This window comes from Anastrepha obliqua, chromosome 2 (genome assembly GCF_027943255.1).
Source record: "Anastrepha obliqua isolate idAnaObli1 chromosome 2, idAnaObli1_1.0, whole genome shotgun sequence".
Classification (NCBI taxonomy): Eukaryota; Metazoa; Arthropoda; class Insecta; order Diptera; family Tephritidae; genus Anastrepha; species Anastrepha obliqua.
In genome coordinates this window covers 12,796,227-12,822,001 of record NC_072893.1, presented here as the reverse complement: position 1 = coordinate 12,822,001, position 25,775 = coordinate 12,796,227, and the positions used below count along the sequence as shown (strand labels likewise).

The window sequence follows — 25,775 nt, the reverse complement described above, 5'->3', positions numbered from 1 at the left end:
AGTAATTGGTGTGAAAATTCAGCTGCTGATGGATCGTTCTGTAGTTGAACACGTACGTTTGTAGCAAGTGTAAGCGTGTTTACATGTCTCCATAAATACGATGATTTTAAGCATGCATTGATTTCATCTGCAGCCGTAGATTTTGGGATCACAGGTAATGTTTGCCTGAAATCTCCAGCCAATAAAATCATGGCACCTCCAAAGACTATTTGGCTTCCTCGTAGATCTTTCAAAGTTCTATCAAGTGCTTCCAATGGTTTCTTGTGTGCCATAGTACACTCGTCCCATACGATGAGCTTACATACTTTAAGAACTTTTGCCATTCCAGATGTTTTCGAAATATTACATGTTGGTGTTTCATTTACCTGCATATTCAAAGGCAACTTTAATGCAAAGTGTGCTGTGCGACCGCCTTCCAGTAATGTAGCCGCAGTTCCGGAAGAAGCAAGTGCCAATACAAGGTTATTATCTGATCGAAGTGTTGCTAATATCAATGAAATCAAAAAGGTCTTTCCTGTTCCCCCAGAAGCATCCAAAAAAAAACAATCTATCAGTTCCATGGCTAACATTATTCATGACTGTATCATAAACATGTTGTTGTTTATGTTTACTCCCCGTCGAAAAAAATTTGCAACTTAGCAACACGACACAAATCGTTTCACAATAACGAAAAATTCGCATATTTATTCAAAAAAAGTTGTACATATAAAATGAATGTTAATTCGAAACTTAATCTAAGAATCGAGCAAGTTCTGCAGCAATTTTCACTAAAAACACAATTTGTACAATATTTTAATTTTTTCTTTTTTTATATGAAGAAATTATGAAAAAAAAATTTTTTTGCTAAAAACCTTCCCCTAGTGGATCCCTATAATATGAAAAAAGAACGAATAAAATTGGCCTCGTATCGGCCCAAAAAAATGCGTACAAACGAACATCATTTCATTTTTTTATATATAGATATATGTGTATATAATAATTGACGGTTACACCCTTTCTAGGTGTTTGGCCGAACTCCGCGTCCCATCGGTGGCGGGGTTTTTCGTGGGGCGACCGCTATTATAAAAACTTTCTATCATTTGGTATTTCATGCATTGATTATCGAATCTGCGCGCTCTGAACTTACTCGTTTTGAATAAATTAATTTTCAGAAAAAATAAAGATTAGTCCAAAATACAGGGATGCCTTGGCATGTAATCGATCTGCTGTACACAGTCAAAGTGAGAGTGCACCTATTGAAACCCCCTTTAAGTGTGTGTCTGGGTTTTTATTGAAGAATGCATTTATTTCTACCGCATGAAACTGTTGTAACTCTTTTTTGAGTAATGATTTCTTTTCTTTTCTAGCTTCCATAACACTTCATAAGCAGGATAACTGTGTGTTGAAATAACTTTGGTTAACCATGCGTTAAAGTGTGCATCAGATATGTTTGCAGTTTCCTTTTTGTCGCAGCGGAGCAGTTTCTTTATTATACTACATCGACTCTTTTACTGCCGGTACTTGCCGTTCGTGTATTTTCAGTAGAGAAATACGTATTTTTCTATGAAAATTATTCCTTTCCAGTAATCCTTACCGTTTTTTTGTTTGTTATGCAAGTAAAAAGTAGCGTCAAGTATTTGCCTTCCTTTTGCTATCGCTTCCGAATACTACTTTATAGGAATAACAAATTAAGCAGAAAAAACGAAAAAAATTTAAAATATTTTCAAAATTTTTCTTTTGCAAATGCAGCGTAGCTCCAACAGAACACACGAAAATGAAGTAAACGAAAGTGAAGAAAAAAAATCAACAAATTAACTAAAACTCATTCAAAGAGAAAACTATAAATTTGCAAACGCATTTCCGCGCTTTCGTGCGCACACGCTCAACAAAACTTCTGAAAACTTATCGGTAACTATCATCCTCCAGCCGGCTCCCGCTGCTTTCCTTGCGCATAGACATTTTCAAATGGCGCACCACTGCCACTGCCACTGCCACTGCCACATCTTTGTTAATAGTTGAAAATGAAATGTTTTGAAAAACTATAAAATTTTTTTCTAATATATTTTTGTACACATAAAATGAATGTCGATTCGAAACTTACTATAATCTAAGAATCGAGCAAGTTTTGTTTTGTACAATATTTTGATTTTTTCTTTTTTTTTATATGAAGAAAATATTTAAAAGAAATTTTTTTTTGCTAAAAACCTTCCTCTAGTGGATCCCTATAATATGAAAAAAGAACGAATAAAATTGGCCTCGTATCGGCCCAAAAAAATGCGTACAAACGAACATCATTTCATTTTTATATATATAGATTTTTTCGCGGGCTAAGCTCCAGTTTTGTTCCATTCTATATAAAAATGACCTCTGTGAAATTTGGTGCCAATCGGATAGGGGAAAGGTGTGCCCCCGAGCTTTTCAATATGCAAAATTTACCCCAAAATGACAAAAAATTTTAATTTCATTAAAAGTGTGTTTTTTATTTTACATGAGTATATATACAGCGTAAATAAGTAGTAAAAGAATTTAAGGGGTAACACCACTCTACACACGTAAAATAAACACGATTTTTAAAGAATTTTTTTGTATAGAAGGAAAGGGAAAACAATCACTCTGATTTGGGAAGTTATTACTTATATACTAAAATACAAAACTATAAAGTTTGATCGAAAAATTTTACAAAATGGCGGCATTGGAGACATTTTTGTAATGTGGTTTCTCTTGAAGGAGCTTCGCGGCACGCAGCACAGAGGGTGCAAATTTTAATCTGGAACAAAGAAACATTTTTTTTCTTAATCTAGATAAGAATAGCTAGAGAAACACGTAGGGGATTTAAAAAATATTTATTTTTGTGGAATTAGCAAGCATTTGAAGGAAAAAACTCTATTTTGCACTAAAAAAACGGCACTTAAATAATTATAACAATCGTTTAAATTAATCTATCGAAAATCCCCTACGCTCTTCTCTTAAGAAGGTTATTATACAGACGTAGTGAAAAACCTAATTAAAAATATTTAAAATTGTTTGAGTTATGCTGCGTGCCAATTTCAGAAAACGTGTTTTGAGAAAAACGCGTTTAAAGTTTGGAAATTTGGAGAAGTCGTTAGGTAGCAGTCACTAACGCTTGGTTAAAAGCTTAAAATATTTATGAAATAGACTTCGGTAACGTATAAAACTTTTTGTTCTGTATTTTAAAAGGTTCAAAGAATTTTTTAAGCTTATAAAAAAAAAATAATTTTTTTGAAATTTCTACAGTGGTGTTACCCCTTAATTGGTAAAGTATATTAAGTTATACATATATAAATTGAAGAAGGAAATTATTATCCATACAGTATTTAGCATATATAGTTCCATATGACGCTTATTTCATTGTAATTTAGTTTAATAACAACATAAAAAAAACTAAAAAAAAGAAATAACTCATTGAAGAAAATAAAATAAAAATGAATTAAAAATCTTTATTTTTGGCTATAGTTTGTTTATTGCTGTCTGCGAACTTCTGTCGATAGTCACTTACAACTTGGAGCACGTACTGCATTTGTCGCTCGTTTTTTGTATATAACTTATTAAAATCCTCTACTAGTTTAACACCTCTCTCCGCCGTATCATTTGTTACTTTAAGTTTATTAACTACTTTTAAAGCTTGGACGAAATCTTCATGTTTGTGCCACCGGGCAGGATCTGTGCATAGGAATTCGTCATTTATGTTAAATCTTGCAAAGAATCGTTTTGTTTTGTTGGAGACAAATTGTTCAAGTCATTGGTTTAATAATTCAGGAACTTGGCTTGTTTCCACGGTTATCCTTTTAATACTTTTTTTCACATTCAGCATCAGTTTCACGATTCAACACCTTTACCATTTTAATTTTTGATTCTGCCGTCACATTTTGGTCAAAGAAGGCCAAGGCGATGGATTCTGGTGATAAATACCACAAATGATTTTTGATTTTTTGTAAAGCCACACGAGAGATGTCTTCGTCAACTGCCCGGTATTTATAAATTTTGGGAAGAACACTGAAATCCAAAAATGGTGCTTTGGCTGCAGAAGGTGCACAAAACCACGCTTTGATATATACATATACTGATAAGGAAAATGCAAATATCACAAATTGCATTTTCCTCACGCGGTAATAATTTAAATTCATCGCGAAACATGAATATCTTAAAGCAATAAATAGCCTTAGCCATCCACCTTGCATGATGGATAGCTCCTAGAGCACGGAAGGATACTCCACGAGATGATATTTCGCCAAGAAAAATAGCAGCCAATTGTAAAAATTCTCGATAATCCTCTCTCGGTTGTTATTCTTGCAAAGTGCTTCGTATAAAATCAAGAACTCGGGAAACACCGACCGGATCCAAATGTTTTCTGATCTTCTTATTCACGATTGTGGTTTTAAAATTATTTACATTTAATTTAGGCCAAGCAGTTTGGAACTTTTTTAAGATTGGTACGGTTGGGCCGGTAGTTTCACCCATCTTCTCCTCGAAAACGGCTTTTAATATGATTTCGTATATGTGATGGCGGCAAGGCAAATATAAGAGATATTTTTCTAGAAAGCTTTCAATCAAAACACACGCACCATTAAAAGCGCCCGTATTAGAGGCAGTAGTGTCAAAAACCAATGCTTTTACGTAGTCCTGAAGGCCCCATTCCGCAAGGGTTTCGCAAACAGCTGTTGACTGTTCTTTTCCACTCCCTGATTGCAATGCAGGTACACTAAGTAGTTGATCAGCACCGCAATTTGAAAGAATAACAATAACAGGAAGTAGGTCTACTGTCTCTTTACCTGTTAGTGATGGCAGTAATTTACTATCCCAATGTATCGTAGCGGCAGGCAATTCATTATCCTTAAAGATATTTTTGATTTCGGTAGCTTTCTTTTCGCGGAGTTTCTCACGAGAATTGTTAATAGACCACCTGTTGATCGCAAAAGTCTCCACATCTTGACCAAGGGCTTCAAGTGTAGCTATAAGAATATGAACTGCATTCCTGTCACTGATCTTGCACTTATCCAAAGCAGCAGCAAGCTTAGGAGTTATTATTATTTGTCGTCCTCTTTTTTTGTTTTGCTGGAGACAGACAAATGTTTTGAGCATTGCGGAATTTCCTCTGAAGCACGCGCTTCTACATAAACCCCGGGCGTCCTTTCATCCGCTGATTGTTTAAGAACTGCTTATCTTCTTCAATGGATATGATATTCAATGCATTGGCGTGTGCAATATCGAAGAGATCCTCGAGTTTTTCAACGAAATATTTTTCTTTTTTCTTTTGAAGTTGCCCCCACTGCTGATAGAGGCATTCTAACTTTGGTATACAGTTCTTTAGTTCTTGCGTCGGAATTCGGGCTTTCTCCCAATATATCATCACTTCCCGCACAGCTAGTGAAGCACTACCTCGTATACACACTCGTAAATTGAAAAAAAACTTGTAACTTTTGTTTTACAGATGGAAGTTTGTTTCCAAATATTTCATTTGAATAATACCCGAGCAGATAAACTTTTTCTCGTAATAGAGGTCGCGAGATTGTACTACCGAATGTCTTCACTCAAATGTTGTACGCAACTAATGATTTTTTTTAAAAACTTTAATGCAAAACTTTTTTAGCCATAAAAATTTGAATTACCGTTGTTATTTCAGAAACGAAATGCTCGCCTACTTTATTTGATACTAGTACTAGTTTTTGATATTGATATTATCCAAGACACGCTGTGTACGTTAGTCAAACGCGAACCCAATTTTTTATGCGCGGAAATCTGTTTGAAAAAATCTATTTTTTTGTTGATAAGTTATCTCACATATTTTAACTTCCGTTTTGTTTTTGTAATTCAGAAATTGAAGAAAAGTGGAAAATATTTGACAGCACATATTTTCCCGTGCTTAGGGAGTGCCGCAATGCGCTCAGTTATAATTCATCCCAGCCACTCTCTTTCACTCCTACACTTCCCTTTCACATCACACAGAATTTATATGTTGTTATTCTTGTAGTAGTAATAGTCACTTCCCTTATTTTTTATTCGTATTTATCTTGGGATGCGTTTGGGGGAACCAGGATTTCGTAATAAAGTAAAGAAAAATTCGGGTAGTTTATCCCATTTATAGTGTAAGGAAAATTTTTAGTAAAATATTATTTAAGGGATTACATACGTCCAGCAGCGCCAAAAATCCGCTAAAAGAAAAACTATTTTTAGAAAAGATAGGTTAGGTTAGGTTGACTTGGCTGACTGAAAGCCTTCACATAGACCTACTGGTCCTTAGTGTTACCAGATTGAACTTAACCCTTACGTTTCCTTGTAGTAGGCTTCTTGTAGTAAGCCTGCGTCTTTTGCGAATCTAAGTAAGCTCTGAAGCTCTAACCTCGAGAGACATTCTAGCCTCTCGTATTGTAGAGCTTCTAAGCATTTCATTCCGGTTCTAGCTTATGCCAGGCAAGAACATAGAAGGTGTTCAAGAGTTTCCCTCTCTTCTAGTTCATTGCAAAGTCTGGAGCTATCATTGCTTGCAATTCCCATCTTGTATGTGTGCGCTGCAAATTGTGGCCTGTCAGCATACCTACGATAGTTCTGCTTTCCTTTCTAGACAGAGCTAGTACCAATCGGACGTATTTATCTGCACTCTGTGTACACATGATTTTCGTGGTTCTGCAAGTGGCTAGATTATTCCACCTCCTGTCGATCCGTGTTTTCAGGTCCGCAGTCATGCCATTTTATACCGTATTTAAAGGTTTCAGTATGTCGTTTTCTTGTTCGAATTGTATGTAAACAGCGCTTTTGGCAATCTCATCTACAATTTCGTTTTCTACAATGCCCTTATGTCCGGGTCCCAATAGATGTGTAACCGTATGTCGGCGGCTAGTCTCTCTATGGCTTCCCTGGTCCTAAGAACGTTTTAGATGAAATTTCATATGAGTTTATTGCCTTTATTACCGCTTGACTGTCAACGTGGGCAAAAAGTAAGGAGAATTTGGTTGTAAAATGAAATACCTTTATTTATTCTTGTAAATCAATTTCATCCCCTTCAAAATAATCCCCTCTCGATGAAATACACTTATGCTAACGATTTTTCCAATCCCCGAAACATGCCAAATAGTCCATTTCCGGTATAGCCATCAGCACCTTCTTCGATTAAGCGTTTATCTCCTCAATCGACTCGAAACGCGTTCCCCGGAGTGGTCTCTTGAGTTTTGGGAATAGCCAGAAGTCACACGGAGCCAAATCAGGCGAATACGGTGGTTGCGGAACGATATGCGTGGAATTTTTGGCGAAATGGTCACGAAGAACGAGTGCAGTGTGAGACGGTGCATTATCGTGATGCAAAAACCAAGAGTTGTTGGCCCATAATTCTGGTCTTTTTAGACGAACTGCTTCACGTAAACGACGCATAACGCTCAAATAATAGTCCTTATTAACAGTTTGGCCAGGTGGAAGGAATTCATAGTGCACCACACCACGAAAATCGAAAAAAACTGTCATCATGACCTTTATTTTTGAACGACTTTGACGTGCTCTTTTCGGTCTGGCCTCGCCTTTAGCACGATATTCGCTTGATTGGTCGGTTGTTTCAGGGTCGTAAGCATAAATCCAAGTCTCATCTCCCGTAATGATGCATTTGAGCTTGGCCTGATAGTCTGAAAGCATTGTTTCACACACATCAACGCGACGACTTTTTTCCAAGAAACTGAGAGTTTTCGGTACCAAACGAGATTTGACTTTTCGTAGGCCCAAATGGTTTTCACAGATCCTTCTGATATTCCGATCATATCAATAAGGTCTTTAACAGTCAACCGACGATTTTTGAGCACTAACTCCTTCACTTTATTGACGGGTTGGTCATCTGTTGACGTCGATGGTCGTCCGGAGCGCTCCAAGTCATCAACACGTTCTCGACCCTCTTTGAAGTCTTTGTACCACTTATAAACATTTTTCTGCGACATGGTCGAATCACCAAATGCCTTCTGCAACATGCTAAACGTTTCCGCAGCCGAAATTTCATTCCGCAAACAAAATTTGATGGCACTTCTCTGCTCAATCAAATCAGACATTGTAAAAATTGAAAAATGCACTCTTGGTCGTTTGGTAAACATAAGCGTAAATATATTACTGATAATGACATTCACATGAAAGTTGGCCCAGATGTTATTAACAGTGCTGCCAACTCATGAAAAAAATAACTAGATCGAAATTTTAACTCTTCCAGCCACAGTTTTAATATGAAGACTTTATAAATAAAACAATTTGATATTTTGTTTAATAAGGCTTTAATTATTAAGAAAAATTTTTTCCCGCGAAGTTCTACAAATGAATTCACTTTTTGCCCACAGTATTATATATGCATATTTATTAGCAAAAAAAGATAATAATATTATTGCAATTTAAGATAGCAGATACTCACCAGAGCTTGACAAATCCATGATTAAATGAATGACTGGGAACGAATGAACGACTAAATGATTATGAACGAGCGAATTTCAACAACGAACTGAAATCCTAAATTGCACAAATTATTTCTATTGCATTTACATATTTACATGATAAAACAACGTAAGCATTGCATAGGCTACTTTTGTTTTTTGTAATTTTAAAACACATGTTAAATGTTTTGAGAATATAACGGCCTATAAGATTCATACAAATGAACAAACTGAAAATATTTGTTGAGCAACAACGTGTATCATTATACGTCATTTTAGGTGTTTGTGTCATGACAAAATTTATTTTTTTCCTAAAAGTTAAAATAGAGTATGTGAGTGTACATTACTATTCTATTGAATAAACAGAAAATTTATGGTTTTTGAGGAAAATAGTTTAATACATATTTATACTATATTTTTTTGACTGACGTTTTGACCCACTTTGTGGAACTAGAATTTGACAAAATTTTGACCACATATAAAATCGACGATGGAGAATCCAAAAATTCAATAAAAAAATAATAGCCTATGAGCACATAGGCTATTGTTATACTAAGGAGACGATATATTTATATGTATAGGTAATAAATATATGAATTTCGCCACCCAAAGAATAATCAGTGGTATGTATATACTAGGGCGGGTCGATTTAAAAATCGCTCATTGCTCTGTGAAAATCGTATTCTAGGGATCAAAATAAGAAACTTTGCCGAAGGAACCATACCTCTAAAACGAATTCTGATGTCCCCCAATTTGGGTCGAACGAAAAATCCCACTTTGACCCATGTAGAGTGCTCAAATCGAGTCTAAATGTATGACCGACCCCCACTAACTTTGGGCGGCCGATCCACCCATGCCAGTGGCACACCCCCTGGAATTCCCCTGGGGGGTTCCCCATACAATCATTTCAAAATATCACCAATTTTGGCCTTTACATGAGAAAAGAAACTAAAAAGTTCGACCCAAATTGGGTCACATCAGAATTCGTTTTAGAGGTATGGTTCCTTCGGCAAAGTTTCTTATTTTGATTCCTAGAATATGATTTTCACAGAGCAATGGGCGATTTTTTTGCCTCCCCACAAATCGACCCGGCCTAGTATGTACCGTAGTAAAAAGTGCGCTGGGATCGATTTTATGTTACTGCGGCGTTGTTTGTGTAGTTGTGTACTCAACTTCACAGCGGAAATGTACAAGCAAAATGAACGGAATAAGAAAAATTGAAAAATTCCCAACAACGCGCTTTTAGTTAGTTTAGATTGAAAATACCTCCCGCGCGCACTTATCATTTGTAATGTCTGTTTGCGGACAGACGGAGAACTTTTTTATTTTTTTTTTATTTTTCATCAAACAAAAATAAAAAATGTGTGCAATAGATCCACGTACCTTTTTTTTGTTTTTTGTAAGCTGGAACGGATCGTTTTTTATAGATGCCTGTTCGTTTGATGCTTGGTGCTGGTTGGTGCTTGGTGCTGGTTGGTGCTTGCTGATGGTTGGTGCTTGATACTGGTTGGTGCTTGGCGCTAGTTTGTACTTGGTACTGGTTATACTACTGTGGGCAAAAAGTAAGGTGCATTTATTTGTCAAACTTCACGGGATTAAAATTTCGCTCTAGTTATTTTTTTCATGAGTTGGCAACACTGTTAATAACATCTGGGCCGACTTTCATGTGAATGTCATTATCAGTAATATATTTACGCTTGTATTTACCAAACGGCCAAGAGTGCATTTTTCGATTTTTACAATGTCTGATTTGATTGAGCAGAGAAGTGCCATCAAATTTTGTTTGCGGAATGAAATTTTGGCTGAGGAAACGTTTAGCATGTTGCAGAAGGCATTTGGTGATTCGACCATGTCGCAGAAAAATGTTTATAAGTGGTACAAAGACTTCAAAGAGGGTCGAGAACGTGTTGATGACTTGGAGCGCTCCGGACGACCATCGACGTCAACAGATGCCCAACACGTCAATAAAGTGAAGGAGTTAGTGCTCAAAAATCGTCGGTTGACTGTTAAAGACCTTACTGATATGATCGGAATATCAGAAGGATACGTGAAAACCATTTCGAAAGACCATTTGGGCCTACGAAAAGTCAAATCTCGTTTGGTACCGAAAACTCTCACTTTCTTGGAAAAAAGTCGTCGCGTTGATGTGTGTGAAACAATGCTTTCAGACTATCAGGACAAGCTCAAATGCATCATTACGGGAGATGAGACTTGGATTTATGCTTACATCCCTGAAACAACCGACCAATCAAGCGAATATCGTGCTAAAGGCGAGGCCAGACCGAAAAGAGCACGTCAAAGTCGTTCAAAAATAAAGGTCATGATGACAGTTTTTTTCGATTTTCGTGGTGTGGTGCACTATTCCTTCCACTTGGCCAAACTGTTAATAAGGACTATTATTTGAGCGTTATGCGTCGTTTACGTGAAGCAGTTCGTCTAAAAAGACCAGAATTATGGGCCAACAACTCTTGGTTTTTGCATCACGATAATGCACCGTCTCACACTGCACTCGTTCTTCGTGACCATTTCGCCAAAAATTTCACGCATATCGTTCCGCAACCACCGTATTCGCCTGATTTGGCTCCGTGTGACTTCTGGCTATTCCCAAAACTCAAGAGACCACTCCGGGGAACGCGTTTCGAGTCGATTGAGGAGATAAACGCTTAATCGAAGAAGGTGCTGATGGCTATACCGGAAATGGACTATTTGGCATGTTTCGGGGATTGGAAAAATCGTTAGCATAAGTGTATTTCATCGAGAGGGGATTATTTTGAAGGGGATGAAATTGATTTACAAGAATAAATAAAGGTATTTCATTTTACAACCAAATTCACCTTCCTTTTTGACCACAGTAGTACTTGCTTTCCTCTCTAGAAAATTGCTGATTAATTGTAATCATAAATATCCGGCTCGAAGGACTATGTTATCAACAGAGTGAAACGCAATGAGCGGTTTAAAAATGTGCGGCCTCCACGGTCCCTCCGATGATATATTTTAGAGGAATATAAGAAAAGTACAAAATCGTGTCAGTGGGGTCAGTTATTATCATTTATTTTTTTAGTATATATCTTAATACGAGTGGTGCCTTTTATATGTCGGAATTTGGCAACCCTGGTGTTGCAATCTGGCAACTGACAGCTATATCGCAAAGTTTGACATTTTTTGGCTTTTACGTACTCAGAACGTTTTGAAATACCAGCGCTATTTGTACTGTTTACAGTAATTTAAAAGATTCATCCCGGTCCAAAAATGGAATTAAATCGTGAACATTTTCGTGCGATTATTTTTTACAACATTCGACGTGGATTAACTCAGCAACATTGCACGGATGAACTTAATTCATTTTTTGGCGATGAAGCTCCATCAAGGACCAGTGTTTATCGATGGTATGGTGAATTCAATCGTGGTCGTAGTTCACTCCAAGACGAATTTCGTGAAGGTCGTCCAAAATCAGTTGTTGTTCCGAAAACCATTGATGCTGTGCGCGAACTGATATTGCAAGATCGTCATGTGAGCTATCGTGAGATTGAGGCAATCTGAGGCATTAGTGGGACCAGCATACATTCAATATTGCATAAACATTTGACTGTGAAAAAAATTTGTTAGCGTTGGATCCCACACAATTTGTCAATCGCTCAAAAAAAGGCTCGTGTCGATTGGTCGAAGGAAATGCTCAAAAAATACGATCGCGGGGCTTCGAAACACGTCTATGACATCGTGACAGGTGATGAATCATGGATTTACGCGTGTGAGCCCGAAAGTAAACAGCAGTCGACTGTATGGGTGTTTCAAGATGAGCAAAATCCAACAAAAGTTGTTCGCGCACGAAGCACTTCCAAGCAAATGGTCGCCTGTTTTTTCGGAAAAACTGGACATGTCGCAACTGTACCACTAGAATAACGCAGAACAGTAAATTCTGAGTGGTACGCAACCATTTGTGTGCCAGTTGTCTTCCAAGAAATTAGGAAAACCAATCGCCAAAGATTGTACATTGATGTGCTCAGCTTTCTATTTTATCACAAAATAGTTGAGAAACTTGTTTTAATTGGAGTTTTAGCTTTGAAATAATAACAAAAAGTCCAAGTTCCAAAATTTTCGATGTTAACATTTTTGTCCACGTTCGGACTGCGCCGCAGTCGAAAGGTTTGCGCGTGACTACCATTCGGTAGAGCCTTGGTTGGAAAAATATTGCAATGAGAGGAAATGAATTACAGAAACTGCCCGAATAAGAAAATTTAGGAATAGGTAGGAATAGGACATAGCAATGGATCTGAGCTTTCGCCGAGTCACCCAACCAAATAATAAAATATAATAATCGTATAAAAACAAAGGAATCTTCAATTTAAGACTCTTATGCAAATGTGAAATTTGAGTTTTCAAATGTTTATTTAAAATTATTTCAATAATTAATTCATGCCATTTTTCTACTCTAATTTCAGATACGATAAATCCTCAAGAAAACTGGTAAGTCCTGCATTAAATATTTATTTTTTAGACTTTGGTAACTAAAAAGCTCTATTAAACTTTTGATGTAAAATATTATGTGTATGGGGTATTTTTTCAGAGCTTGAGAACTTAAAGTTGAATCACAAAACAGAAATGTTGTTGGAATGAATTTTTGTTTATTATGATCTGGTAGGTAATTTCAGGGCAATAATTTTTTGAATATGATATCCGGTTTATGCCCGCTACGGCTACGAATTACATGGTCCACGAGTTCCATGGCCGATAAACTCAATTTCTGACTACTTTTTCCAATAAATCTGAATAATAAATCTAAATGAGCCCACTCAGCAAATTTGCGACGCAAACGATGGTGAAGATTTAAGTCTCTAACTCATCGGTAAGTTGCTTAAAAATCGACTGCAAAGTTCCTATTGAAATTTCGGGTAAACAAGAAGGCACATTTTTATAAACGTGAGAAAAACTATGTATGACGTATAATGTACAGGGTCCAGCACTCGAAATGTAACCAACTTCAGACCGCTCACGCAGCTGATGCATGGGTGAAGAAGTGACTTAAGCGAAATCCCCGCCGAAGCGCCAATCAAATGGTGAAAGAACTGAAAATATCTGAACGTAGCATCCGTCGCGTACTGAAAAATTATCGCAAAGTCAAGCTCTGCAAGATCCAAAAGGCGCATAATCTCACACCAAAGCAGCAACATGTCAGACCTGAGAGAGCGAAAGAGTTGCTCCACTTGGCCGAAAGCGGTAAACTTCCGAACATTGTGTTTTCTGACGAGAAAATTTTTAAATTGAGTAATTCCTTTACTCCCAAAACGATAGGGTTTATTTGACCGACTGTAGGTAATGATTTGGGCCGCTGTAACCACAGATGGGCACTCACCAATCGTCAAGGTAAATGCGAATTATCGGAAAACAATTTTCGAGTTTACTTTGAAGTCGTGGGCAGACAAATATTTCGGTGGCAGACGAAGGACATTTCACAAAGCTCGAGTGAACCAAGAATGGCTGAAAAAATAACGCTCTGAACTTCATAACGTCCACACAATGGGTCTCAAATTCATCAGACGTGTATCCGATGTATTATTCTCTTTGGGTCTTTGGGAGGGCAAGATCCGAACTAAAAGATTCACCAGTTTCGAGGCGCTGAAAAAAGTCTTTGTCCGCGAGTGTTCTTATTATTTCTCTCTGCTTTTCCATACATTTTGTCTGTCCGTATTGTATAAAATATGAAGTGATGATTTATTTATAAGGTCTTTAAACGATTTATCCCAAGTAAGAATATTAAGTAATCAATAAAAATTGTATTTCTAATGCAAATTTTTAATACATTTTTATTAGTTGCTGAAAAAATAACTTTACTGGTTGCTAAAATTCTTTCAATAGTTAGTAAGACTTTATATAGGGTGTCCGGTGGCAGAGTTAGGTTTTAAATCTAAAGTTTCTCCCTAACCGCTGAGCGTATGAGCGAGGAGGGGACCGCTGACACGGTGAAACTAATGAGAACCGCATGCAAATGAATTCTCACCATTGTTCCGTAGTATCGTAGATGATTCTTTCATCATGTCAGCTAATACGGGCGTACGTTTACGTTGGTGAGTGTGATCACCATAATTCCTACAGGTTAATTAGTCACAATGTCGCAGTGCACAAATGAAAAACTTGTGTTCGCAACCGAAGCGTATTTCCAAGCCAATGATTCGTGTGCAACAGCTCATCGTAATTTTTGTTCACGTTACAATACCATATTCGAGGTTTTCGTGATGCCCGAAGTGAGGATTTGACTCGTTTATAGGCAACAAGTCCGGTGGCCAATAGGCACGGCCGTGTCCCAGCCGGATATCAAGAACAAATGAAAATATTGAATTTGCCGCTAAAAGTTTGCACGATTGTACGCACCAGTCCGTGCACCATAGCGCGGCTACCCTTGGACTTCCAAAAACTATGATGCATGAAATACTGAGGAACGATCTTCACTACTCCAAAATTTAAATCGTGCATGCGATTAAGCCTAATAATTACAATTTGGGTAAAAATTTCTCACAGCTGGAGCATTTTCGTACGGTTGACATGAAGGCATTTACATTTAAATGCAAGTGCAAATAAGCAAAATTTTCCTTATTGGACAGAGCCCTAAAGGACAGAGCCCACTATTAAAATATCAAAAGCTACTTCTTAGTCCCAAAGCGACGGTTTGATGTGCATTGTCAGGCGGTGGAATAATTGGACCATATTTTTTTGAAAATCGTCGAATGCAAGTAATTTTTGTGGACGGTGTCTTTTATCGGCGCATGCTGAATGATTTTATTTTCTGCCAATAAGGAGCGAGCATTTTCCTCCAGACCCACACATGGTTTCAGCTCGTTGGCGCCACGCCACGACCAGAGAAACTATGGCGATAATACATGATTCATTCCTTAACAAACTAATAAGCCGTTTCGGTGACATAGCCTGGCCACCCAGGTTGCCCACATATTACCCACATGAACTTTTTTTTGGGGGGGCTACTTTAATAGTAAAGCCTCTGAAACAAACTTAGTGGTCATCTCAGCACTAAAAAAGAAAAATCGTTCGCGAGATTGATGGCATCACGATATCACTTCGCCAGATTATATCTCTATCTTATATATATAAAAATGAAATGATGTTCGTTTGTACGCATTTTTTTGGGCCGATACGAGGCCAATTTTATTCGTTCTTTTTTCATATTATAGGGATCCACTAGGGGAAGGTTTTTAGCAAAAAAAAATTTCTTTTAAATATTTTCTTCATATAAAAAAAAGAAAAAATCAAAATATTGTCCAAAACAAAACTTGCTTGATTGTTAGATTAAAGTAAGTTTCGAATCGACATTCATTTTATGTGTAATTTTATGTGTACAACTTTTTTTGAATTTTTTGTATTTGTATTGTGATACAGAAATGTATTGTATACAGAAATTTCAAATGATTCGAATGAAAATTTTTTTTTTTTTTTTATTTCTTCCATAAAATATTACACCTGTCGTTAGACAATAAGTAATTTGATTTACAAAAAGATGGAATGAGAGTGATATTGAAGGGCCAATGCCCCCAAGCTCATTTAGAAGAAATATATACATATTATTTAAAAACAAGTGGTTAACAAACAATGATATATACGATTAGTTGACAATTGATTACAAGGATTTTGCAAGATCTGTTGGTGTTTGACGGTTAAGCTGACTTTGGGTAGATTTTTCTTTACTTGGTAGTCTTCTCATCATAGGATTTGTGTGCGTTAATAGTCTATTTATGTGTCTTCTGCTAGCGCTTTGTATTGTTTCATCAATAGTATCGATGTCAAGGTACGATGAATATCTGCGTTAGGTATGTACCAAGGTACATTAGTTAAGGTCCTAAGTATTTATGAAAATAATGTTTCAATTCAATTGAGCAATGCTTTCTTTGACCAATTCTATATGGAAATGAATGCGTTTGCAAACGATGTTTTCGGCTATGAACAAATGTTGGAATCGAATGAAAAAGGAAAGAAACGCGAAATGATAAAAAAAATTCTTGGAAAATTTAAAATGAATGGTGCTTCATTGGAAAAATTCAAAGGTAATAAGAACATACACAAGATAAAGTTAGAAGTCGAATTTTTAGATTTATTTTGTTTATTTCTCATTTATTCAGAAGTACACCACACAACAACTCATTCCAACTCTGATTTTGAAATCCTGTTGGAATTGGTGATCGATAATTTTGTCACTATAATGGTCAATGGAAATTTGCGTGTATCAGACCCTGCATATTATTTATCATATCAACTTTTTATGGAACATATGGACCAAATGAACACAAAAAAATAATTTAGTTTTGTTTTGATTTTTTGCAACATTTTGGTTTTCAATTAATACAATAAAAACAATACTGTTTTTTCGTGAACACAAAATTCTAAATTTATTACGTTGTTTGTTTAGAATTTTTTTAGAAAAAAAGTAAATTTTTTGGTTTTGAGGAAATTTGTTTATTGTTGCTATTTGTGAAAGCGTAGATATTTGTAAGTATTTGACTATAATCCTAAAAGATAATGGAATACCACTATGACACATAGAAAACATTTCTTCAAAGGGGTGTTTTTCGAAAATTATAAAAAAAATTGTTTTCAAAAATTTTGAAGAAATAAAGTAAAATAAAAAAATTTCGAAAGCATGAAATTTTTTCAAAACCAAATTTTCCTCAAAAAGATAAAAGAAATTTCTTCTAAGAGGTGTTTTTCTAAAATTACAAAAAAAAAAATTTCAAAAATTTTAAACAAATAAAATAAACTAAAACTTTTTCAAGAATATGAAATTTTTTCAAAACAAAATTTTCTGAAAACCAAATAAAATTAAAAAAAAAAATGGTGTTTTCAAAGCATTTCATATTCCACTATTAATATAGAATACATTTTTTCGAGGGGGTGTTTTTCAAAGCGGAAAAAAATCTTTTTTAACAAATCAATTTAAACTTTTACAAAAGGATGAAATTTTTTCAAGAACAAAATTTTCTCAAAAACGTTAAATTCAAAAAAAATAGTTTTTTCAAAATATTTAATTTTCAGCAATTAACTGAGAAGAAATTTGTTAGAGCGAAGTGTTTTTCAAAACTTCAAAAAACACTTTTTAACCAAAAAAAATTAACCTTTTTTTCAAAAACAACAGGAATGATAACATTGCCTAACAATTTCTGCACTTTTGCACAGTCTAAAGAGGCATTGATACAGAGTGTATTTCCAAACATAGTTCAACATTACAAAAACCATGATTGACTCAGCGAAAGAGCAATTTTAGCTGGGAAAAATAAGGACGTCAATGATATAAATTCAGCTATTTTAGATCAAATACCTGGTGACATAGTTGCATATAAGTCAATGGACTCTATTACTGATCAAGATGATGTCGTAAATTATCCAACTGAATTCTTAAACTCACTCGATTTGCCAGGCCTACCACCTTATAATTTACGATTAAAAATTGCAGCACCGATTATTATGCTGCGCAACAGTAATGTGCCACGACTTTGCGACGGTACCAGACTCGCTTTGAAGAAGGTAATGGGTAACGTTATCGAAGCAACAATTTTGAAAGGGAAGTAATATACAAAGGAGAAGATCACTGATTCCGACGGGTTTACCATTTGATTACAAATATTTGCAGTTCCCTATTCGCCTTGCCTTCGCTATGACAATTAATAAGGCGCAAGGACAGTCTCTACAAATGTGCGGTATTAATTTAGAATACCCAATTTTTTCTCATGGACAATTGTATGTAGCTTGCTCACGAGTTGGCAAACCATCGTCATTATTCACGCGAAAGATGAAAAAACCAAAAACGTTGTCTACCAAAAAGTGTTACAATAAAGTTCGAATGAAATTGTATCAAAGAATTTGCTTTGTTTCGTATTAATTTTATTCTCTTTCAGCAAATCATTGAATTTATCGTCTAGCGAAGCGGGCGAGGGTACGCTATTATTTGTATAAATTTCTCTCATTGTTCTTAAAAGAAAAAAAAAAAAAACAAAAAATTTAAATGAAAACAAGTTAAATTCACATCACAATGGATCAAATACAGACATTTAGCCGTCACATTTTTTCAATTCAGTATAATTGTACAAAGCATCAAGATGCGTTCTCTTGGCTGATGGACAAGGCGATGGCATATCCATTCGATTGATCAATTTCGCAGTTCATCTCCTATAATTCCAAATCAAATAAATTATCCTATGCTTAATTTGCTCCCCTCTGATCTAAAAAAACAACAGGAATAAAAGCCATGTGTAGGCTCCATAAATATGGTTTCTGGTTCAAAGACTGGACTTCAGCACACAGAGAACTCTTTAAGATGCTGTCTGAGTAGTATCCACTGTTTTGGCACCTAAGGACGACCTTAGTTACCCATAGTTTCATTTGGAAGGAAATTTCATGCCAAATGAAATAGATTCTGGAGCCGGATGGTACTTAAACGATAATAATAAGTATCATTACTCCATGGTAGGAATCGCAAGTGTTTTCCCAACTGAAATTTTTGCCATTCTGAAAGTAGCAGAATGGGTCATTGAGAGGAGATGTAGCGGGAAACAGATTGGAGTCTTTACTGACAGTCAGGCTGCACTAAAGGCTTTGGAGAACGTAAAGCAAACCTCAAAGATTGTTAAAGGATGTGGAAGAAGCTTAATTCTGTTGCAACGCAGAAGAAGTTTGTACTTATTTGGCTAATATAGCCGAATGGGTTTGTGTGTGACTACCATTCGGAATTCAGAGAGAACGTAGTGTATTTCTGTCATTAAAAAGCTCCTCATCAAAAATATTTACCGTTCAGAGACGGCTTGAATTTGTACGTTCCTCTATTTGTGGAACAACATCAAGACGTATACGACAAATAGGAAGAGGAGCTCAGTCAAACATCCAAAGCAAAAAAACGGTGTACGCGCCATATATATATAAGGGTTCACGGACACTGCGGTATTCAAGGGCATGAAATTGCCGATGAATTGACCATCTGTAGATCAGCGGTTCCCCCACAGGGACTAGAGCCAATAATCGGAATAAATTCTGCAGGAAATATAAAGTGGACCAGCGATTATGTATGCAATTTACGTAAAGAGCGATGCTCCGCTTGTTAGAATGCTGCAGTAGTGCAAAAGGTTTTGTGACAAGCCCGAACAGTAAACTGTCGCACTATCTTCTAAAACTTGGGGGAAAAGACGCTCAAATGTCATGAGAACGAGTAAAATTGATGAGAACGAGTAAAATTCGTTCTCTCAAGCTGAAGCATATTTTCAAGTTTACCAAAGAATCTGGAAAATTCTCACAGTTCTAACTACCTCTTTTTCTCTATACTATCCTATCTTTTTCCTTCTTTTACCTCTCTCCTTTTATCCTTGATTATCTACCCTTTCACTGAGCTTTAAATGCAATGGGCTTTTTAGGCTGAGTGCTTTGGGATTTCCAAATCTCTCGGTGCTTATTGGCTCGACTTTTCAAATTTCCACAGGTAAGGCAAAATATTAAATCATGTTACGTTAATTAAGTCCAGCCTAACTGAATTAACTGTCAAAATCCTCTTATTATTCAAAATCTATTACAATTCGTTTTCCATTTAACACTTCGAACAATTCCTTCTCAGTCGCTTGATTTGTGGTTTCTCTCAACGCAATTTTGGTTATGTGTTTGTTATTATTGTTATCTCCTGTTTACAGTTTCTAATTATAGTGTAAATCGTTTGCCATTTGTATAAGTTTTATTTATGTTTTTAATTATTGCAAAATATTTAGATAAATTTTATAAAAAAGAGATATTAATTTAATATCGACAGAGAGCATTTTTTCGCTTAAACAAAAACCCTTCCTGAAGCGCACGCACTTGCAATAAATAGGTCAGCAAAAAAAATCACTTAAAACACTCGAAATCATGTAACTACAGTCACAGAAGCCCTCCTACCGATCATACAAAATATGTACACTTGTGCTTGTTGTTTCTATATTTCAAACGCGCAGCCGAACCAATTAACAACAATAATAATATTACTCTCTTTCAAATACTATTTGTGTGCATTTACAATAGCAATAAGAGCAAAACGAAAGGCAATAATTACTGTTGACAAGCAAGCGGCGGGCTTGTCGCGAAAGTGCTAAATATAGAATAGGAAAAAGGCGATAAAAAGCAATCAAATAAAAGAGAAGGGAGTAGCGAGTAAAAAAGCAAAAGAAAAAAGACGGTAGCAAAATAAATGAGACAAATAAAAGTACGTGCATAAACAAAAACAAATAATAAAAAATTTTAAATCCAAATTCTCATTTCGATAAGGCTCTCACAACATCATTGCAATTGGTATTGCATGCAAAAACGTGTTAAATTACAAGTGAACTCTGTACTCAGGAGCTTCGGCTGGCAGCAGATCTGCCGCTCTCACACGATCTGGGCCTCAATCGCGAAATTTCGTCAAAATTAAAATAAAAAAAAATTCTAATAAATATTTTTAATTTGAGATTTCACAAAAAATTTAAAATAAAAATCAGCACACCCACACGCACAATACAGTCAAAAAAAAAAAAACAGAAGGAAGAGAAAACTTTTTGACGCCGCAACTGGAAATAGAAACAATTTTACAAGACGACGAAACATAACAGATGGAGGCACACGAACGGCAAACGTGTGACTTTTGCAACAGGCAAGCATTTTTCGTTCATAAGTGAGTACACTTGGATTTGTAAATGAATATCCGATTTGTAAATGAATATCTGATTTGTAAAAGAAATTCAGACCAGCATATAAACAAATATACGTACATATATATGTACATATGTTGCTTGAATGTGAGGACGATCGCGGATTTTTTTTAATTGAATTGCAGTCGCGCTAAGAACTTCTTTTATAAAAGCACCATTTTAAAAAGTTAGAATATTTATATAAACAACAAAATAAGATGAAAAGATTGGCCAAGCTGGCGATGAGCTCTCAAATTTTTCGTTGCATAAAGGGTTTTCCAATAAGAGGTGTTATTTACGAAATTAATAGGTATTATAACGTTTTTTAATGGCGAAGGCCTTCGAAAAATCCGTATAAACTGCATCAACTTGAAGACTATTAGTGAAAGCCGACGAACAAAAATCTGAGAAAACAGCAAGATTAGTGACAGTTGACCTACCAGCCATAAAACCATGTTGATTACTGATATATAGGGTGGGCCATGTAAAATTTGCTTTTTGAATCGGCTATAAAAAAAAAACTAATCAATATTTTTTCAAACTTTTTTTTGTATTTTGAAGATTCAACATTTTCATTTATGAATGAAAAATAATATCGTTCAAATGACTGCCACGACTGGCTTTACAGTAGGCCATTCGATCAACCCAATTTTTAAGCACATTTTCGATTATTTGGGCTCCAATTTCATGAATGGCAACTTCGATTTCGTGTTTTAAATCATCAATCGTCTCTGGATGGTTCGTATAGCATTTGTCCTTAACGGCTTCCCACAAAAGATAGTCCAACGGGCTTAAATCACAGCTCCGAGGCGGCCAATCGATATCGGAATTTCGGCTGATTATTCGGTTTTCAAAAACGGTAGCCAAAAGTTCGAGTGTGACTTTGGCAGTGTGAAAAGTTGCACCGTCCTGTTGAAACCAAATGTCGTCCATGTCATCCTCTTCAATTTTTGGAAACAAAAACTCGTTGAGCATGTCACAGTAACGCTCGCCATTTACTGTAACCGCGGAAGAAGAAGAAGACTCACCACTTTGGAAATAGGTTTTCAATATTTCCCAATTTTGTTCAAGCATCCCATTTCGTAAATGTCAAGCCTTAAAGTGAATTATAAACACATTTGACATGCCATTCGTGTTACCATTCTCAAAAAAATAGGTGGTTCAAAAAGCAAATGCTATATGGCCCACCCTGTATCTTGTTTGGCTTGTTTTGATTGTATTTCTATTCACGTAGACCGTTGCCGATCTACAATATTTTGATATCACAGTAGCAGTTTGTCTGCTACTCCTCGTTAAGTCATTAGTACCATTCAAGAACGATGAGCCAAAGTATTTGAACCTAGTAGCATGCCACGCTGGACAGTGACTTAGAATTACCCTCAAACCCTGTAAAATAACTTCTGGTTGTGTGTTTGATTAACAAATAAATAAGTTAATAAATAAAAAAATGTCTGACAGACTTCTTCTCTCCTCCGTTCAATCTTTGAACATGTCGAGCTGGGGGATCCAAAGTGAAAGTTGGTGTATTAATTTTGCGCTACCTTGTACATAAAAATGTTGTTGTTGCTCAACCGAAGTCAACTTCTATATAAGAATTCGCCTTTGCTCACATACATCTCGTCTAGAATTTCGTCACAACAAAGCCACAATCTTTTTCCACTTCAATACGCACACTTCTTTGCACTAACATTCTTGGTTTATGGAGTGAGGGGTAGTCAGAGGCCCGAAAAAATGATTATTTTCAATATTTTTTTGTGCTAGTCAATTGCTTTATTTTACAAAAATAAAAACAAAGCATCATATTTTGACTTGACTTTAGCAAAATTAAAAAAAAAATTAGTAATTGTAAAAGTTGTCGCTGTTTATGTGGAGCCCGTTTCTCCAGAAGTTCCTTGCGGTGATCATCACAAGTCCCTGGAGATTCATCTAAAATCAATCGGACAAGAGAAATTAGTTTTGTTAATAGATAATTTGTGCCTGATCGATCTTTTTTTCAGATTTTCGAGAAAAAACCGACAAAAAAAATCGAAATTTTTGAAAAAGAAATCCTTCTACCAGGCACGATTTTTTTATGTTTTTCAAAAGCAGTATAAATTTTATTGAAATCTACCAAGCGGTTTTTAAGTTACAGTGATCACCAGTTCAAACAACATAGTTTTGAGAAAAACGCATTTAAAGTTTTGCTCTCCACTCCGGAGCGCCCGAGCGCCCTTTGTTAATTGTTGAATAACTCGAAAAATATCTGTCGGATTCACTTAAAATTTTCACAGTATATTTTTAAGATATTATACTTTAAGAAAATGCCAAAAAAATCAAATTTTTTGAAAATTCTGACTACCCCTTATGCACATTTTTTTTCTAGTAGCCTGTTTGTTGGGTGAACAACTTTAAATGCGAGCAGTGAGTGCAACACCATTTAAAAGGAAAACAGCTGCTACTCTACTAAACAGGCAATTTTGTTTATGTAACTATGAAGTTGTCACGTTTCATAATTTTAGAGTTATACTCAAACGGAAACTGTTGACAACCTTAACCCTAAATTGTTCTTAGTCACACTCCGTTCCGTTGGCAGGAAAGCCAATATGACACATAACTTCACGGTAGCATAATTTTATTTTAACTTTGATGACACGATAATATTGCAAAACTACGTAGTGACTTTTCTTGAGTTCCTGAGCTTCGCATGAAAAATAGTCTGGAATCGCTTTTATGACATGCCGATAAACTCATAAATGAATGTATGCACAAGTTGTTACATATTTGTATGTATGTATGTGCGTTGGAATGAGACTTCATTATGCTCATTATGTTTACTCGTTTATCTATCTAAGTACTAACAAAGTGGGTGACAAGTGCGTCATAGCTGAATTTGTACTTGAAAGTCATGGCTAGAGAGCCAGTGCGTGCCCGTCTCTCCAGCAGGTGACTGGTTGGCCAACCAGTGAGCCGTGAAGGTGTTAAGAAAGCCAGAAAGGTTACAGATACATTAAATAATCACTTTTGTTACAGTCGTCAGTACTTGTACTGCTGTGTGTGTGTGTATGTGTGTATGTATATGTGTGTATGTATGTATGTATGTATGTATGCATGTATGTACATATGTACTTGCTATACGCCAGTATGTACAAATATCAATATACCATCTGAAGTTCAGAAATTCTTTCGGCTTCTTCCTCTGTCTGTCTGTCTGTCTGTATGTATTTATTGTATAAATAAATGTACTTGTTAGCTACGCTAGTTAGCCTACGTAAAAATCAGTCATACGTCAAACTGACTACCGAAAGAATAGTCAAGACATCCTGTTGTGATGTTGCCATTTGCTTGCGTCACTACCCCACATAAAGATTTAACCACGGATTTACCTACATTATTGACCGAAATCGGGGAAACTTAGTGCTTCTTTTTAGAGAGTAATTTTGTTTTTATTATTCACAATTAAGTGCAAACAGGTTAGCATCACGGCATTTTTAAGTTTTGATAACAAATATGTAAAGGGTGGTTAAGTTTCAAGGGCCGATCTTGATTTTGAATAAAATACAATTTTTTTTAGAAATTATTATTTTTCTCTGTTATGATAATATTGGTATGACTCAATTACACCACAAACAAAATATCGGCCAAATACCCACCGCTGCCTCGGCGGCACACCTCCATCTGATGGTCCAAATTTTCGATGACGCTGAGCCATAATTTAGGTTCTATGCCGTTAATGTGCAAAATTATCTCATCCTTTAGCTCTTGAATTGTTCCTGGCTTATCGACACACAGCTTTTCTTTCAAATAACCTCAAAGAAAGAAGTCCAACGGTGTCAAATCACATGATCTTGGCGGCCAATTGACATCGCCGCGACGTGAGATTATTCGTCCATCAAATTTTTCGCGCAAAAGAGCCATTGTTTCGTTAGCTGTGTGACAAGTGGCATCGTCCTGTTGAAACCACATATCGTCCACATTCATATCTTCTAATTTGGGCCATAAAAAGTTCGTTATCATCTCACGATAGCGAACACTATTCACAGTAATTGCCTGACCGGACTAATTTTGGAAAAAATACGGCCCAATGATGCCGACGGCCCATAAACCGCACCAAACAGTCACTCTTTGTGGATGCGTTGGTTTTTTGGCAATCACTCTTGGATTATCAGTCGCCCAAATGTGGCAATTCTACCTATTGACGAATCCACTGAGCTGAAGATGACGTGCACATTCATAAGAAGCCTGAATAACTTCAACGCCTTGCTCGATTGTGTATCTTTCCATGGTTCAAATTGAGTTAGTCTGGAATTGAAAAATGTCAGATGAAATGCAGAAAAAAACTTCACCTTTAGGTGTGGTTTACATTCAACATCGGCCCTTGAAATTTAACCACCCTTTATATACAGCTGTGAACATGAAAATAGTAGTACCCTTAAACAGTTATTATATTTTAAAATCATTTATTTTTTTCGTATAAATCACACAAAAGAACATTTCAGAACCAAATTTTTACGAAGGGTTCAGGAATTTCAGATGCGAAGGTTAGGTTAGGTTAGGTTGAAGTGGTTGTCCACTGTAGGACGCACTCAGGCTCATGGCCCATTCGGATGCCGCGTGGGGAACTACTTCTCATTCCTGCGTAGAGTTTATCTGAATAAATCTAGCAACAACATAAATAACGTCATTACGTTTTTGAGTGCAACATTGAAGTCAGAGTTATACGAAAGAATGC

The 25,775-nt window shown here is 36.0% G+C and overlaps 1 protein-coding gene across 2 annotated transcripts in view; it reads left to right on the top strand.

Moving 5' to 3' along the window:
• LOC129238990 (uncharacterized) overlaps positions 1-25,775 on the top strand; it is a 128,898-nt gene that overhangs the window by 23,635 nt on the left and 79,488 nt on the right. The window contains exons 1-2 of one of the 2 annotated variants that reach the window (XM_054874246.1): positions 20,091-20,604; positions 20,667-21,051. The gene's annotated coding sequence lies outside the window, so the exon portion shown is untranslated. Of the gene's footprint in view, positions 1-12,829; positions 12,855-20,090; positions 20,605-20,666; positions 21,052-25,775 lie in introns of those variants that run through there. The other variant, XM_054874247.1, reaches the window with a different exon arrangement.